This window comes from Pleurodeles waltl, chromosome 3_1 (genome assembly GCF_031143425.1).
Source record: "Pleurodeles waltl isolate 20211129_DDA chromosome 3_1, aPleWal1.hap1.20221129, whole genome shotgun sequence".
NCBI lineage: Eukaryota > Metazoa > Chordata > Amphibia > Caudata > Salamandridae > Pleurodeles > Pleurodeles waltl.
In genome coordinates, this window is record NC_090440.1 from 919635819 (window position 1) to 919650868 (window position 15050).

The 15050-nt window shown below is 42.9% G+C and overlaps 1 protein-coding gene across 1 annotated transcript in view; it reads left to right on the forward strand.

Moving 5' to 3' along the window:
- Nucleotides 1–15050, forward strand: part of LOC138284758 (uromodulin-like) — a 196002-nt gene that overhangs the window by 104066 nt on the left and 76886 nt on the right. The window lies entirely within an intron of this gene.

Genomic DNA, 15050 nt, shown 5'->3' on the forward strand with positions numbered 1-15050 from the left:
CAACAGACCCTTTTGAATCTAGCAGCTGCTAGATGATGACTATAAAAATCAAATACTGTAATTAATGGGGAGGCTGTGGTATGGGAAAGTAGTGATCGCACATGGAATGTTGGAACTACAATTTAGTAGCAGAACAACAATCCTTATCCTCGGAAACAGAACCAGATAAAAGTGGCCCAAGCAATGTTCGGAAGGTACCATTACACAGCATGGATGGAAATAATGCTCACCCCACCTCTTTTTCTAAAGGTATATAGGTTTCTGAACTGAAGCAAATTATGCATTGTAAAGCACACTTTGACAAAAATATGTGGTTTAGAGACAGTTGGGAAGTGGCACTCGAAAATGTAATTTACTTTAACAATACCACAATGGACAAGAGTATTCATCTGCAACAAAAAGTACCACATCTACCTATCAGACGCATTCGTTGATGTTCCTAAAGCAATAACTGCTTACCTGTCCGAGCCACAGAAACACTGTGTAAACGGAAAAATCTGTCCTGATATTATTAACCATCGGTAAATATGTCAGGACAAAAAAGCATCATCATAATCCTTGGGACCCGAAACATAATAGCCAACTAAATATTCCGCTCAAAATTCACGTAATGTAAAACAAGGTAGTGAGGTTCCCCATGTCACACAAAGCACATCAGAGTAACTATGAAATTAATAAACAATCCAATGATTTGCTGGTGATAGTGATATGCATACATTTAAATGTATGTACAGCTACATAAATACAAATTTCCATGTGATTCTCTTTGCGGCACGTTGTTTTTTTGTGCTGCTCCATTAACCACAGTGCCCCCAGAATACCCGACAAGAATTATCCTGTACTAAATGCTCAGTGCATCATCTGCTGTACCACATAATACATTGTATGGAAGGTATGCCCTGCCAGTTTCTGGCCATGGAACGCCTCCGCAGTCACTAGGCTGCTGCATGCTGCCTGTTAGATACATAACCCAGTGCCGGATAGGCCTTTTATTCCACCAGGCATTCCCCTAATGGACTGGGGCCCTTGAAAGCTGGGTTTGAAAGGCCACGGCCTCTCCTGCCTGGTTCCTCTTTCATTTTCTCCAACTCCTCGAGGTTAACTGCAGATTGTGCAAAAAGGCTTCAAAAGAGAAAGCAGTCAGAGAGGGAAAGAGGCAGGAGAGGAGAGAGAGAATGGAAAGATAGAAAGAGAGTGGGAAGAGATACAGAATGGAGGCCAGTTTGAGCATTTTTGCTGGGCTTGTTTTGGTTGCCTAGTCCGGCCCTGTCTGTACCACACAATGCCTATCATTTACTAGTACACATATTGCCTATATGTTTCGTGACCATATTGTGGCTGACCATGATGTGAAAATCTAGGGGGAAATGTAGAATTATAGGAGGGGATTAGAGCCAGAAATACTGATTCTGCAATTAGGTCCTCATTTCCAAGGGAACCCAGAGTCTCACTTGTAATAACTTGAATCTTCCTCACTCCTGGTGTTACAAATACTCCTGCCCTCAGAGCAGTGCTTAATTTGTAAATAAAAACGTGCCGTGCCCAAATCTCTCCTCTTAAACATGCGGCTGCTGCATTTAAATGTGCGAGTGCGGAACACTGAGGTAGCGTAATCCTGAAGCCATCTCAGGCCTTTTCAATCCATTTAAAGGCAATCCCTGCCCCTTCAGCTCACTCCTGCAGCTTTCTGCTTCCTCCATTTGTGACACTTTTTCATTTTTCTCTTCCTCCGTCTTTCCCATATGACTCGCAGCAAATTTTTGAGGCAGAAGACTAAGCGCCGGCCGTCATAAATAAGTGCCTGTGCTCAGCACCGGAAACAACAAGCACAAATTAAGCACTGGCTCAGAGTTATAAATACTCGAAGTATTGGTTACTCCAAAGGTGGGGAAAATCTGCAACGTTTTATGACCTACTCATACTTAGGGCCTTTGTTTCCTTTCTTTCTCTGTGAATTTCCTCTTCTTCGCCTTCCTTCCCCACACTCATCAACTTTTATGCTCACTGCTTCATTCTCATGCTTCAGCTATCTTTCAGACATAAACTCACTCCCTCTCACTATCCAAGTTATTCTCTCATTTGTTCTCTTATACCTACTCATAAATTTCCACTGTCACACACTGTCACTCACATGCAGTCTCCCTTTGACATACTCCCACCAGCATCTGTATGACTGACACACTTTTTTGCAGTAGCAAAGAAAGGTACCATGGACTTTGTTCAAGTAAGTTAATTGGCCCCCTATTTCCCTCAGTGACTAGTGAAAATCCACTCGTGGGTAGAGAGGGCACCTCACATGCCTAGGCCTTAGTGGCACAGCCCCTGCAATAATATTGACAGCTATGCCCCTGCTAGCTCATTTCTACATCTAGGTTGTTGAAAGACATATTGAATTCAGTATTAATACTTGCAGTGGGCTTTGGTCACTGCCTGTTTTTTAATTAATGTTTAGTTTTCATGTCAATCTCATTTGCTTGCTTTTGATTTGATGGCTTTCTGGTTTCTTCTTGTCTTTGTATCTTCCCTAGAGCATAACATCTAAACCTTATATTTTGAATGGATGACTTCTATGCTTCCACTGCTTCAACTGTGTTGGACCTGGCTCTCACCCCCTCATTTTTTCTGTATTTGTTTTTGCTAGTATTAAGACTGTCTGCACCTAACCAGTGTGAAAGTGCTTGTACTTTGGCGCTTAAATGTGGTGAAATTAACCTAAACTTGACACACTTTCTTTACTTGTAAGCCCTTAGTAAAATGGTACTACATGTACCCAGGGCCTGTACATTGAATGGACCTAGAGAGCCTACAGCACTTATTGTGCAACCCACTAAAGTAGCCATTTAAACATGTCTTAGGCCTGTCATTGCAGCCTGTAGTGCAGTCAGTTTTAAACAGCAATTTTGGCCAGGCAAAGTAAACATTTTGCTAGGCCTAAACCGTCCTTTTAAGTACACATGTCATCTTCCTGGTAAGCTTTAGAGGCCTGTACAACTGAATGTATTGTATTTAAAAAGTAGGCCATATGGGTTTCAGTTTTACATGCCCTGGTAGTGAAAAACACCTAAATTTGTTTTTCATTACTGTGAGGCCTATCTCTCCCATTGGATAATATCGGGTTACTGTATTACATTTAACAAGGACTATCTTTGGATCGTGAGCAAATAGAAATATCATATTTGGACTCAAACTAATTTTATTTTAAAATTCTCTTTAATGGTAAAACCGGCTTATAATTCACAATTTTGAAAATGCCACTTTTAGAAAGTTGGAATTTTCTTGCCCTAACAGTTTGATGCCTGTTGCCAGTGTCCTGGGTCACATGACTGTCACTGGCTCTGCGTTTGGGGTTTGTGTATTCTTGCCAGACAGTGAGACAAAGGGGATTGGGTGTGGGAGGATGTGCCATCCTGCCAGGATGCCTGGAGACAGAACTGCTCCCTGCCCCACTTACCCTTAAAATTGAATGCCTTCAACACACACAAACCTGATGCCGACTTTTTTCATCCCAGGCTTTTTAGGCCTTGATAGGGGAAGGGAAGGACTTTCCATAGCCAAATGTGGCGGTAGCCCGGGATGTTCTCCCACTTCAAAGGGTGACACCAGGTATAAATATTGGACCCTCAGATCACCTCTTCAGTGCACTCCTGCACCTGGGGAAAGCTTCAGAAGGACTGCCGGAAACCTCAGAGGACTGCCTTCTGCTACCAGAACACCGCCCTCCTGTTTGAAGGCCTACCTTACTGCTCGAAAGGAGGACTGGACCTTCTCTTTAAACCTAGGATCTCCAGAAGCAACTTTAAGGGATAGTTGGCTGGCTTCCTGTGTGAGATACAGAGGATATACAAGCTCCTGGGCCTTGAACCCTGTGCTTGGCCTTTTGCTGGAGTGATCACAAACCCTCCAAGTAATGTCCCCATGCGCTGGGCCTTTGGGAGTGGTGGTAGTTGTACTCCTCCAAAAACACTGGACTTAAAAGTTTTTCACCAAAACGTGCCCTGCGGACTAACAGAAGACTTTGAGCTACCTTCCTTCACGATAGCCCTTCCTATATTCTGCTGCTACCAGAGGATTGCCCTGCTGCTTGAAGGTCTTTCTTGATGCTTGAATGAGTACTGGACCATCTCTTTGAACCCAGGGCCACAGGAAGTGACTCCAATGGATAGCTGTCAGGCTTCCTGTGTGAGCTACAGGTACACAACAAGCTCCCGTATCTTGAACACTGCCCCACTGTTGATGTGAGTATTAACCCTCCAAGCAGCACCCCAGGCCATTAACCCTTAGTAGTTGTGTTGATTGTACTCCTCCAAACACCTGGGACTTAGAAACATTTCCACCAATATGTGCCCTGAGAACCAACAGAAGACCGTGACCTACCTACCTACCTGCCAGACAATCTACATTAAGCTGCATCGCCAATTGCCTTGAGTTTGCAATAGCTCCTGCTACGTTCTTCTCTGCAGCAGCTACTCCTGTTCAGCAGGACCTCTCCTGAAAGGTATCCAGACTTGTGGATACCATGTTTTCTACAGCCTGCAGTTTTATCCCGCTGGAAGTTTTTGACTTCCAAAAAAGTAGGTCCAGAGGTATAAATCTTCACCATGACCATATCCGGCGGCTCTCCAATGACAACGTCTCCTTCTTGGACACGGTCTGCTGCCTTGCCCCACTGAACCTTCTGATACATTTTTCTTCCAAATGTCTTCTAAGTCTAAAGGTAGGCTGAGGCCGGGCCCACACTTTCGCATGTATTCAGCCCACGTTCCATTGCGGTTGGCCTTAACTTTTGACTTTGAACCGGTCTCGCTCAACCTAATACCCGTGGTTGCCGCTTCGATCTTCATTCACTATTTTGCACTAAAAATATTCAAAATTCATACTTCTAGTTCTACTGATTGGATTTAATTACTTTTGGGCTTATATGATTTATGACAATTTTCTCTATTTTTCTAAACTGGTTTGAGATTTGTTTTGTGTTGTGTTTTCACTTTAATATTGTTTGTGTGCTGCATAAATACTTTCCATCAAAGTTAAGCCTGTTTGCTTTTTGTGCCAAGCTACCCAACTCAACCAATATCCCAATATCGCACAGACTGCTTACTATGTGATTTTCTTTCTGTGCGTAAGTTCCTAATGACTGTCAATTGTTTTCTGAAGAAAACGAGCAGCACTCTAATGCAATTGCATGCATTTTAAACCATTTGCACACCTTTAATCTCCTTTATTTCATAATTTTTGGCATGGCTGCAGAGCATGACACAGTTAAAGGATCATGCTGGCTCCTCTGTTACTGAATAGCATCTGCAAAGGCATTGGCAAAGTAAAAAGGTAAGACCTGCTGGCTTTGCCATTGCTTGTTCACACTGTGTCTTTTACTGTAACTAGTCACTGCTGCACAGACGCTGTGTCTATTGCAGCTTGAGTTTGCTTGTTTGGTGAGACATTATGAACAGTATGAAGCAGTACACACTCAGGGTTGATCTGTGTGTGTGAGAGAGAGAGACAGAATGAGGGAAGGAGGATGAAAGAGGGAGGGTGTGAGGGAGAGCACAAAACACACTCTGGATCTTTTTTGATGCCTTCTAAGTGCCTAGAATTGACAACAAATTTTGCATTTTAATTTTATGTCTGGATTTCAGAAGGAGCAAAGATCAGCTACTAGCAGTATGTAACCCCTTAACTGCTGGGCCTTTTGCCCCCAGTGCTGATCCCTTTTTTGGCTATTTGGAGTAATTAACGGTTAGGGCTCCATAACTATTTTTCCAAATAAGCTATCCAAGCCCAATTTCCATTTTTATTTTCCAACATCCTGGGGATTATAAAGGGATCCAGGCTTTCTGGATTTCCCTGGTAGGAACTGAGAAATTAGCCAAAATAGAGCTAAAATTTGGGGGGAAAATGGGAAAAAAGTGCAGCAGGAGAAAACATCTGTTTTTTTCCCTGCCAATGGTATCAATGAAGGGTTTGAGGTACTAAAATCACCATCTTCCCAGCTTTCAGGAACAGGCAGACTAGATTCAGAAATTACATTTTTCAACACCGTTTTGGCATTTTACTAGGACATATCCTATTATTCCTATTTTTTTGTGCTTTCAACCTCCTTCCAGTTAGTGACAGAAATGGGTGTAAAACCAATGGTGGATCCTGGAAAGCTATACATTTCTGAAACGTAGACAAAGTTCCAAATTCATCAAGGGGTCCTTTGTGTATATCCTTCAAGGTTTTCCTATAGAAAGTAACAGTTGAATTAAAAAAATATTGAAATTGAGTAATGTTTTCATCTGTAAGTTTTTCCAGCAATGGCAGATTTTCAAAAGCAACACCGTTATGTCTGCTGTACAGTTCTGGTTGTGGGGATATATAGAGCTTGTAAGTTCACCAAGAACCCAAGGTACAGGGAGCCAATAAGTGAGCTGCACCTTGCAATGGGTTTTTATTGTGTCCTCGATATACAGCTATTTGTGTGGTAAAATATAAAGAGTGAAAAATAGGTATCAAGGAAACCTATGTATTTCCAAAATGAGGACAAGATATGGAGTTTGGAAGCAGTGGTTATTTGTACATCTCTGAATTTGGTGGTCCCCATACTAACTTGTGAATTACAGGGCATTTCTCAAAATGACTTCTTTCTTACACACTGTCTTACAATTAAAAGGCACACATGCAGAGAAAGACAATTAGTAATACCACTTGCTCCGCTATTCTGTGTTTTCCAAGTCTCCCAATAAAAATGATACCTCACTTGTGAGGTGAGGCCTAGTGCCTCCAACAGAAAATGACCCAAAATTCAATGTAGACACATCACACTTTTCCACTGAAAACTGATGTTTTTTGCAAAGTGTCTAGCTGTGGATTTTGGGCTTTAGCTCAGTCAGCACTTAGGGAAACCTAGCAATCCTATCCGTTTTTATAAACTAGACACATAGGGAAATCCAGAATAGGGTAACTTGTGGGGCTCTCACTAGATTCTGTCACCCAAAATCATTGGCAAACCTCAAAATTTGTCTAAAAAACACATTTTCCTCAAATTTTGGTGATGCAAAGTTCTGGAATCTGAGGGGATCCACAAACATTTTTCCATCCAGCATTTCTTCGAGTATCCTGATAAAAATGGTACCTCACTTCTGTGGGTATGCATAGTGCCCTTAACAGGAAACAACCCAAAACGCAATATGTACACGTCCCATTTTTTCACTGAAAACTGATGCCTTTTTTGAAAAGTGCCCTGCTGTGGATTTTAGGCTCTAGCTCAGCCAGCACACATGGAAACCCATCAAACCTGTAAATTTTTTAAAACTAGATACCTTGGGGAATCCAGGTTGGGGTGACCTGGTGGGCTCTCGACAGGTTCTGTCACCTAGAATCCTTTGCAAACCTCCAAAAATATTTTTATTTAAACATAGTTTCCTCACATTTTGGTTAAGAAAAGCTCTGGAATCTGAGGGGAACCACAAACTTCCTTCCATCCAGCACTCTCCCAAGTCTCCAGATAAAAATGGCAGCTCACTTGCATGGGTAGGCCTACTGCCCGTGACAGGAAATGCCCCAAAACACAGCGTGGACACATCACATTCGTCCACTGTAAACTGCTGCTTATTTTGCAATATGCCTAGGTGCAGATTTTGGGCTCTATCTCAGCCGGCACCTACGGAAACCTATCAAACCTGTCCTTTTTTATAAACTATAACATAGGGAAATCCAGAATAGGACAACTTGTGGGGCTCTCACCAGATTCTGTCACCCAAAATCCTTTGCAAGCCTCAAACTTTGTCTAAAAAAACACATTTTCCTCACATTTCGGTGATCCAAAGTTCTGGAATCTGAGGGGATCCACAAACTTTCTTCCATCCAGCATTCCTCTGAGTCTCCCGATAAAAACTGTACCTCACTTGTGTGGGCAGGTATAGTGCCCCCAACAGGAAACAACCCAAAGGCAATGTGGACACATAACATTTTTCCATTGAAAACTGATGCCTTTTATGCAAATTGCCTAGCTGTGGATTTTGGGCTCTAGCTCAACCAGCTCATAGGGAAACCTAGCAAATCTGTACATGTTTTAAAACTAGACACCTATGGAAATCAAGGATGGGGTAACTTGTGGGGCTCTCGCCAGGCTCTGTCACCCAGAATCCTTTGCAAACGTCAAACGTTATCTAAAACACATTTTTCTCATATTTCTGTGATGCAAAGTTCTGGAATCTGAGGGGATTCACAAACTTCTTTACACTCAGCATCCCCCAAGACTCTTGATAAAAATAGTACCTCTCTTGTGTGGGTGGGGCTAGTGCCCGCGACAGGAAACGCCCCAAAACACAGTGTGGACACATCATATTTGTCCACTGAAAACAGATTGATTTTTTGCAAAGTGCCTAGCTGTAAACTTTGGGCTCTAGCTGAGCAGGCACCTAGGGAAACCTAGCAAACCTGTACATTTTGGAAAACTGGACACCTAGGGAAATCCAGGATGGGGTGACTTGTTGGGCTCTCACCAGTTTCTCTCACCCAGAATCCTTTGCAAACCTCAAAATGTATGTAAAAAACACACTTTCCTCACATTTTGGTGAAGTAAAGTTCTAGAATATGAGGAGAGCAACAAACTTCCTTCCATCTGGCATTTCCCCAGGTCCCCCGATAAAAAGGTACCACACTGATGTGGGTAGGCTAAGTTCCCACAACAGGGAAGGGCCCAAAACATATGTTGGTGATAATGATAACTAAGGTGAGTGTACTAATTAGTCCTGGGATTGTGAACCATTTAGGGAAACCTATGAAACCCAAACATTTCTGAAAAGTAGACATCAAGTGAAGTCCAGGTAGGTATCACTTGTGTAGATTTCCCAAAGCTTTTTTTCCCCAGAATACCCTGCAAAAGTAAAACATTGAATAAAAATACTGGCTTTCCTTGCATTTCTGTGTCGTAAACTGCAGAAATAAGCAGTGATCCACAAACTTTATACCACCCAGTGTTTCCCAACTTGTCCTGATAAAAACACTACCCCACTGGTGTGCCTGTGCCTAGAGCCAGTGACAGGAAGGATCACACAAGGGTCAATGGTAGTCCTTGCATGAGGGCTATTGTTGACCCTGTGGTGATCCATTCCTGACGTGAGCACTAGTCACAGACACACAAGTGGGGTAGGCTTTTATCAGGACAAGTGGAGAAACTCTGGGTGGAAGGATTTTTGTGATTTCTTGCACATTCCTGGAGTTTTCGTGACAGAAATGCAAGGAAAAATAGTGTTTTTATTCAATGTTTCACCTTTGACGGGTATTCTGGGTAAGAGCACTGTAGAGAATCCACACAAGCCACACCTCTGTGGACTCCCCGAGGGTGTTTAGTTTTGATGTTTCCACAATATGTTTTGCAACCTTCCCTGTCGTGGCCACTTGTCCACCCACACAAGTGAGGCAACGTTTTTTCAGGAGACTTAGGGGAACGCTGAGTGGTAGGAAGTTTGCGCCTGCCTGCAGATTCCAGGACTTTCCCTCACAGAAATGGAGGAAAAATATGTTTTTTAAGCAAAGTTTTTGATTTGCAGCGGATCATGGGTGAAGAAAAACTGATGAGAGCTGCGTAAGTCCTGCACCCTTGGACTCCCCTGGTACTAGTATGTTAAAGTTAATCCACCACTCACACAGGTTGGTTTTAGCAATTCTAGAAATTCTGGTTTCAAAGCATAAATACTTATCAAAGTATCTGAATATTGAAACCAAGCCTTCTGATGGTGAACCATAAAGGCCTTCACGGCACCAACCGCTTTATGGTCTGTTCACGCACCATTCATGCACAACGCAAAACACTTTCAGACCGCCTACCACAGGCACAATCCAAACAATCATTGCACACAGGGTGGTCCGTGAGAACGTAGCATATGTCCCAGCCACAGTAATGTGCAGTGCTGTGACTGTAATGCACTTATCATACAGCAAATCTGCTAAATTCTGATGAAGGATGAACATTGCAAGCAGGTCAAACACTGACCCATACATGTCCTAATAGGTCAGCATGAGTGCAGCACCAGTAGGTTTGAATCCATACGTGTAGATGATTTGTATCTGTACTACCTTTATTTATTATCAGCCTTCTACTTATGCAATATACATAGGAAAGCACACCTACCATAAGCTTTTCTTATCCATTCATGTCTCTGTCCTCATCAGAGTCTTGACGAATCCTGTATAATTGCCAAGTGAACCAATACTAATGCCTTCAATCCCTAAATACTTGAAGCTCCAGAAAACATCTTTTTTATACTCCATCAGCACACTTACTGTGCTAAATCCAACTCCTTCCAGTTTGTGGATGCAGGTTGGGGGTGTCTGAGTATGCCTTGGGGGCCTATTCCTCAAACTAAGCAAGCATATCTACCATTGAAACTAAGGAAGATATGATGGTGATGCTACCTAAGGTCTATAAAGTAAAAAGCCAAACAAATATCCGGTGAGACTCATTCACCAACACTTTTACTTTTGCTTTGAAATTGAAAGTGAAGCTACAAATTGAATTTGCACACTTTCAAAGTAGAAATGTTGGTGAATATGTCCCACAGGACATTTGTTTGACTTATTACACTTACTGTAGTTCTCGTTGGCAAATAGGGTGGTCGTTATGTAGCATACATAGGTTCCCTAACAAACACTTCAAAATTCTGTCATGCCTTTAACATTTTGCCACACAGGGTACTCCATGACAGCATGGCATATGTTCTGTCCAATAGTATGTACTGTGTTGGGACTATAATGCATGTCAATCATCGAACAGAACACGTGCCACTTTCTGATGGCAAATAAAGGTGTTGAACGGGCCATAAGGAACTCTATGATTTCCTGAAGTAGATTAACTAAAATTCTGTGACTGCTTACCTAATGAAGTAGTAGCCCATGAAAGTTAGGTATCCATGCACAGCCATTAAAAAGTTTACCTGACGGCTGCTCCACCTCAATCAATTTCCAAGATGTTTGCTTTAGTATGATACAATATAAAGCAAGTAGCAAAACACAGGCCTGGCTGAGATGGGCACTTGTGACAGTAAACACAACTCTCCTGTCTCTTTCCCTGCTTCAAGCACACTTTACATCTATGACATGGTCGATCCTTTTTTGGTGTTTTAGGAATGCGATCAGCAAAGTGTCACTCCTGCAGCCTTGCCACATCCTCCATAATACATTAAGTGGAAGCTGATGCTTCTCTAGCAGCAGTGAGGCATTAAATCACAGACAACTGAAGGTTAAGGAAAGATATGAGTCTTCCTGTGCTTGTCTGACAATAAACATGTGCATTGTATGTTGCCATCTGGATCAGGTGGGTAAACAGTTTCTTGTACCAAGTGCAAGTTTTACGACTTGCATTGTATGGTTGAAGAACCTGGTCGTTCTTGTCCACTCTGCCGATGTACTTATTGTAATCAAGTATACAGGTGGGCTTGTGGACTTCAGCCATCTCACCCCAAATCGTGATGGGGAAATGCTCTCATCATGAATTGTAGTGAGCACGTACATATCACGCCTATCTGAGAACTTGACGGCGAGTAGTTCATTGGAACGCAATGCAGTACTCTGGAATTTCTGGACCTTCTTACAAACAAGCTTCTGCAGTAATCTTTTGCAGTGACAACGAATTGTACTAAAGGCCATAGTGCCTGCTTTGTAGAGCTCACTGAACAGCTCTACTCCTGTATAGAAATTGTCCACATAAAGGTTATAACCTTTGTGAAGGAGTGGCTGGACATGCTCCAATACAATCTTTCTTGTGACCCCTAATGTGGGAGGGCAAACCACAGGGTTTAGTGTGGAGTCCTTACCTGCATATACCCTCAAGCAGTACACATGGTTAGTAGAGCTCTCACACAGCATGTATATCTTGATGCCCTAGCAAGCTCTTTTGCTCACAATGTACTGTCTGAACAGCAGCCGCCCTTAGTACAGATTCAAGGACTCATCTACTACTATATTCTTTCCAGGAGAATATATCTGTGAAACCTGGCAGAAAAATGTTCCACGGCAGGCCGAATTTTTAACAATCTGTCATGGTATGGTTAGTCCCGGGGCAATGCAGCAGAATTATCATTGAAATGCAACATGCAGCGCAATAGCAAAAAATGTTTTCTGATCATGTACATTGCAAAGAAGGGGGTTACCCAAACTGTGCGAATCAACCGGTAGGACCACAAGGTTGGTTTCTGCACTAACCCTATTTTGAGCATAATGCCCAAAAATATCTTCAACTACTCCAGTGAAGTGGGAGTCCTCTGTCGTGTCCTAGGGACCTAAAGTGCCTCCATGCTCCCTCAGAAAATTGTTCGCCATGCACATTTGTTTGCTCACAATTTTCTGAAGGAAGTCAACATCCAAAAACAGATTGATGTAGTCAGTTGGCCATAAGTTGGCTGTATCTACTTTACATCCAGCACCACCAGTAAAAGGTGGAATTTAGGGCTAAACTAAATGGGGGGCTGCCAAGAGAACACTCTGTGCTTGCTGCCACACACACCTGTTCTCTGGGTTGAGCTTACCCACTGTTGTCCCACTGCACAGACTGTGGTTGCGAAGAGACAGCACAACTGTCCATATCGTCTCCCTCAGAATCAGTGGAACAGAAGTCATCAGATGGGACTCTAATATTAATTATTATAAACATTCAAATAATTTAAATATTACATATTAAATATCAAATATTAAATATTATCAATATCCAAAGTGGTCCAAACAGATAAAAGCATAATATACATTAGATAACATTGTATTCATGAACATAAAGGTTCCCTAAAGTTGGTATTAAAAAATTCTGTATATGTGTATGTGGATATGTGCACCTTGCTGTCTGCCAAATAACAACACCCCCCCACATGTGTCACCTCTAGCATAAAGTATACCATAAAACCCACTAAATACAGTTAAAATAAAATGAAATAAACTGACAAAGATACATATCCAGCAACTTCAATTAACCTAAATGTACATTCATCTCCTCACTTGAATTCAGACCCCTAGGGCTCAGGGTGTCTAGTCTAATAATCATTTTAGATTCTAAAATCCTCATCATCTTCTCTCTGTTGCCTCCCCTTATATTGGGTTTAATCTGATCAATAACTGCAAAACTTAACAGCCTCTCATCCCCATTGTGTTTTTCATGGAAATGTCTTGCCACTGGGTATATTCGATCAAAATTACGAATCGCGCGAATGTGCTCAAGAACCCTCTTTTTAGCCTTGTGTATTGTGCTGCCCACATATAGTTTCCCGCAGGGGCACATCAGACAATAGACACAAAAATCTGTGTTACAGTTGAAATGACTTTGGATTTGATGAGTCCAGTGACCATAATCCCCAAACACTTTAAGGCAATTGCTACTGTATTGACATGCCTTGCATTGTCTACAACAAAAGAAGCCCACAGATTGAACTAAGGACAAAGCTGTAACACTGTCCCCAGTTATTCTATTTCGGCTGAGATCATCTCTTAATGATCTACCTTTACGAAAGGTGATCGCAGGTACCTCGGGAATGACACCTAAGGTGGAGTCAGTCTGTAGTATATGCCAACTCCTATTCAAAATCTTTCTCAAAACCTGTGACTGGTTGGAATATGTTGTGATGAATCTCACCTTTTGATCATCTACATTTAAGTCCATCCTCGGGTATATCAGATTCTGTTGCGCCGCACCGCGCGGCGCGAGCGTTCGGCACAAGCCGCACGTTCGGCTCGGGCCGCGCTTCGCGTCTTTAAGACGCGGCGCGCACCGAGCCTTTCCTGCACCCTACGAGGCCCCAGGGCTTCCTTGGGGCCTCGCTCTTCTCTCCCCCTCCGTTTTGTTGGGGTCTCCTGACCCCTCTTACCTGTTTGGGCTCCTTTTCTTCTTTCTTCTGTCTTCTTTCTTTTTGGGTCCGCTTCTTGCACTTTCCTTTATGTCTTTTCCCCTTTCCCAGGTTACCCTTGTCTTCCCAGCATTCCTCCTTCCCTATCTTCTATGGTTTCTACTCCATTCTATTCTATCTACTTTTCCCTATTTAAGATGGTGTCCTTTTTCTTCCTGTGGGTCACTTCCTGTTTTATGGTATTTAAGGGTGGTGTTTTCTTTTCCTCATTGCGCTGCAACACTCAGTGTTCAGATAGTGTCCTCGCTCCTGATTTCCTAGCCTTTGGTTCTGGATTTCGCCATTTCTGTGTTATTACGTCAGTTCTTTTTGATTCCTGCTCTTCTGTTCTTGTTTTAGGAATCCTCTGTGATTTTCCTTTGGAGGTTTTTTCCTCTTCTTCTGAAGGGGTTTTTTCCCTCTGGCGCTACTTTCTTACGGTCATGGTCTGTTCTTGGCGTTCCATTGCCTACAGCACCGTGGCTACCAGAAAGAGTCGCCCCTTTTTGGGCCAAAGTCGAACTCTCAAGATCCACGCCTCAAGATCTGCAAACTCCAGGCGCACGCAGCACGTGAGTCGTGACAGATTGCAGCGCCAAACCATCCCGACGTCTTCTAACACCATGGAAGACACTGTGGTAGCTGCTGCAGATCTGGATCAAGCGCTTCTGACGACAATTCAGCAACAAGCTCAAGAATTACAGCAACTACGTAGTGAGAATGCTGCGTTGCGACAGGCCTTGGCTTTCCGTAGTGGTGATGTTCCGACGCTCTCCGCCTCTACCCATCGTTTTTCTGGTGAGCCAACCAAGCTGCGTGAGTTCCTTGATTCCTTAACAGTGTACTTCGCCTTCCGACCCACCCAATTCTCCCATGACAGAACAAAAGTGGGTTATCTCATCAGTGCCTTATCCGGTCCTGCCTTGGCCTGGGCAACCCCGATGGTATCATCTAACGATCCGGTATTGTCGGATTATTCCGCCTTCGTGAACCGCTTCAAGCAGATGTTTAGTCGTCCGGGATTGGAGGCTTCAGCAGAAGAAGCCTTATGCGATATTCATCAAGGCTCACAAGATGTCCTTCAATACATTACACGCTTTCGTCAGCTAGCGGCAGAGACCACCTGGGTGGAACGTACTTTGGTGACTTTGTTTCGTAGAGGACTCAAAGAAGAAATAAAAGACAAACTAGTACATTCCA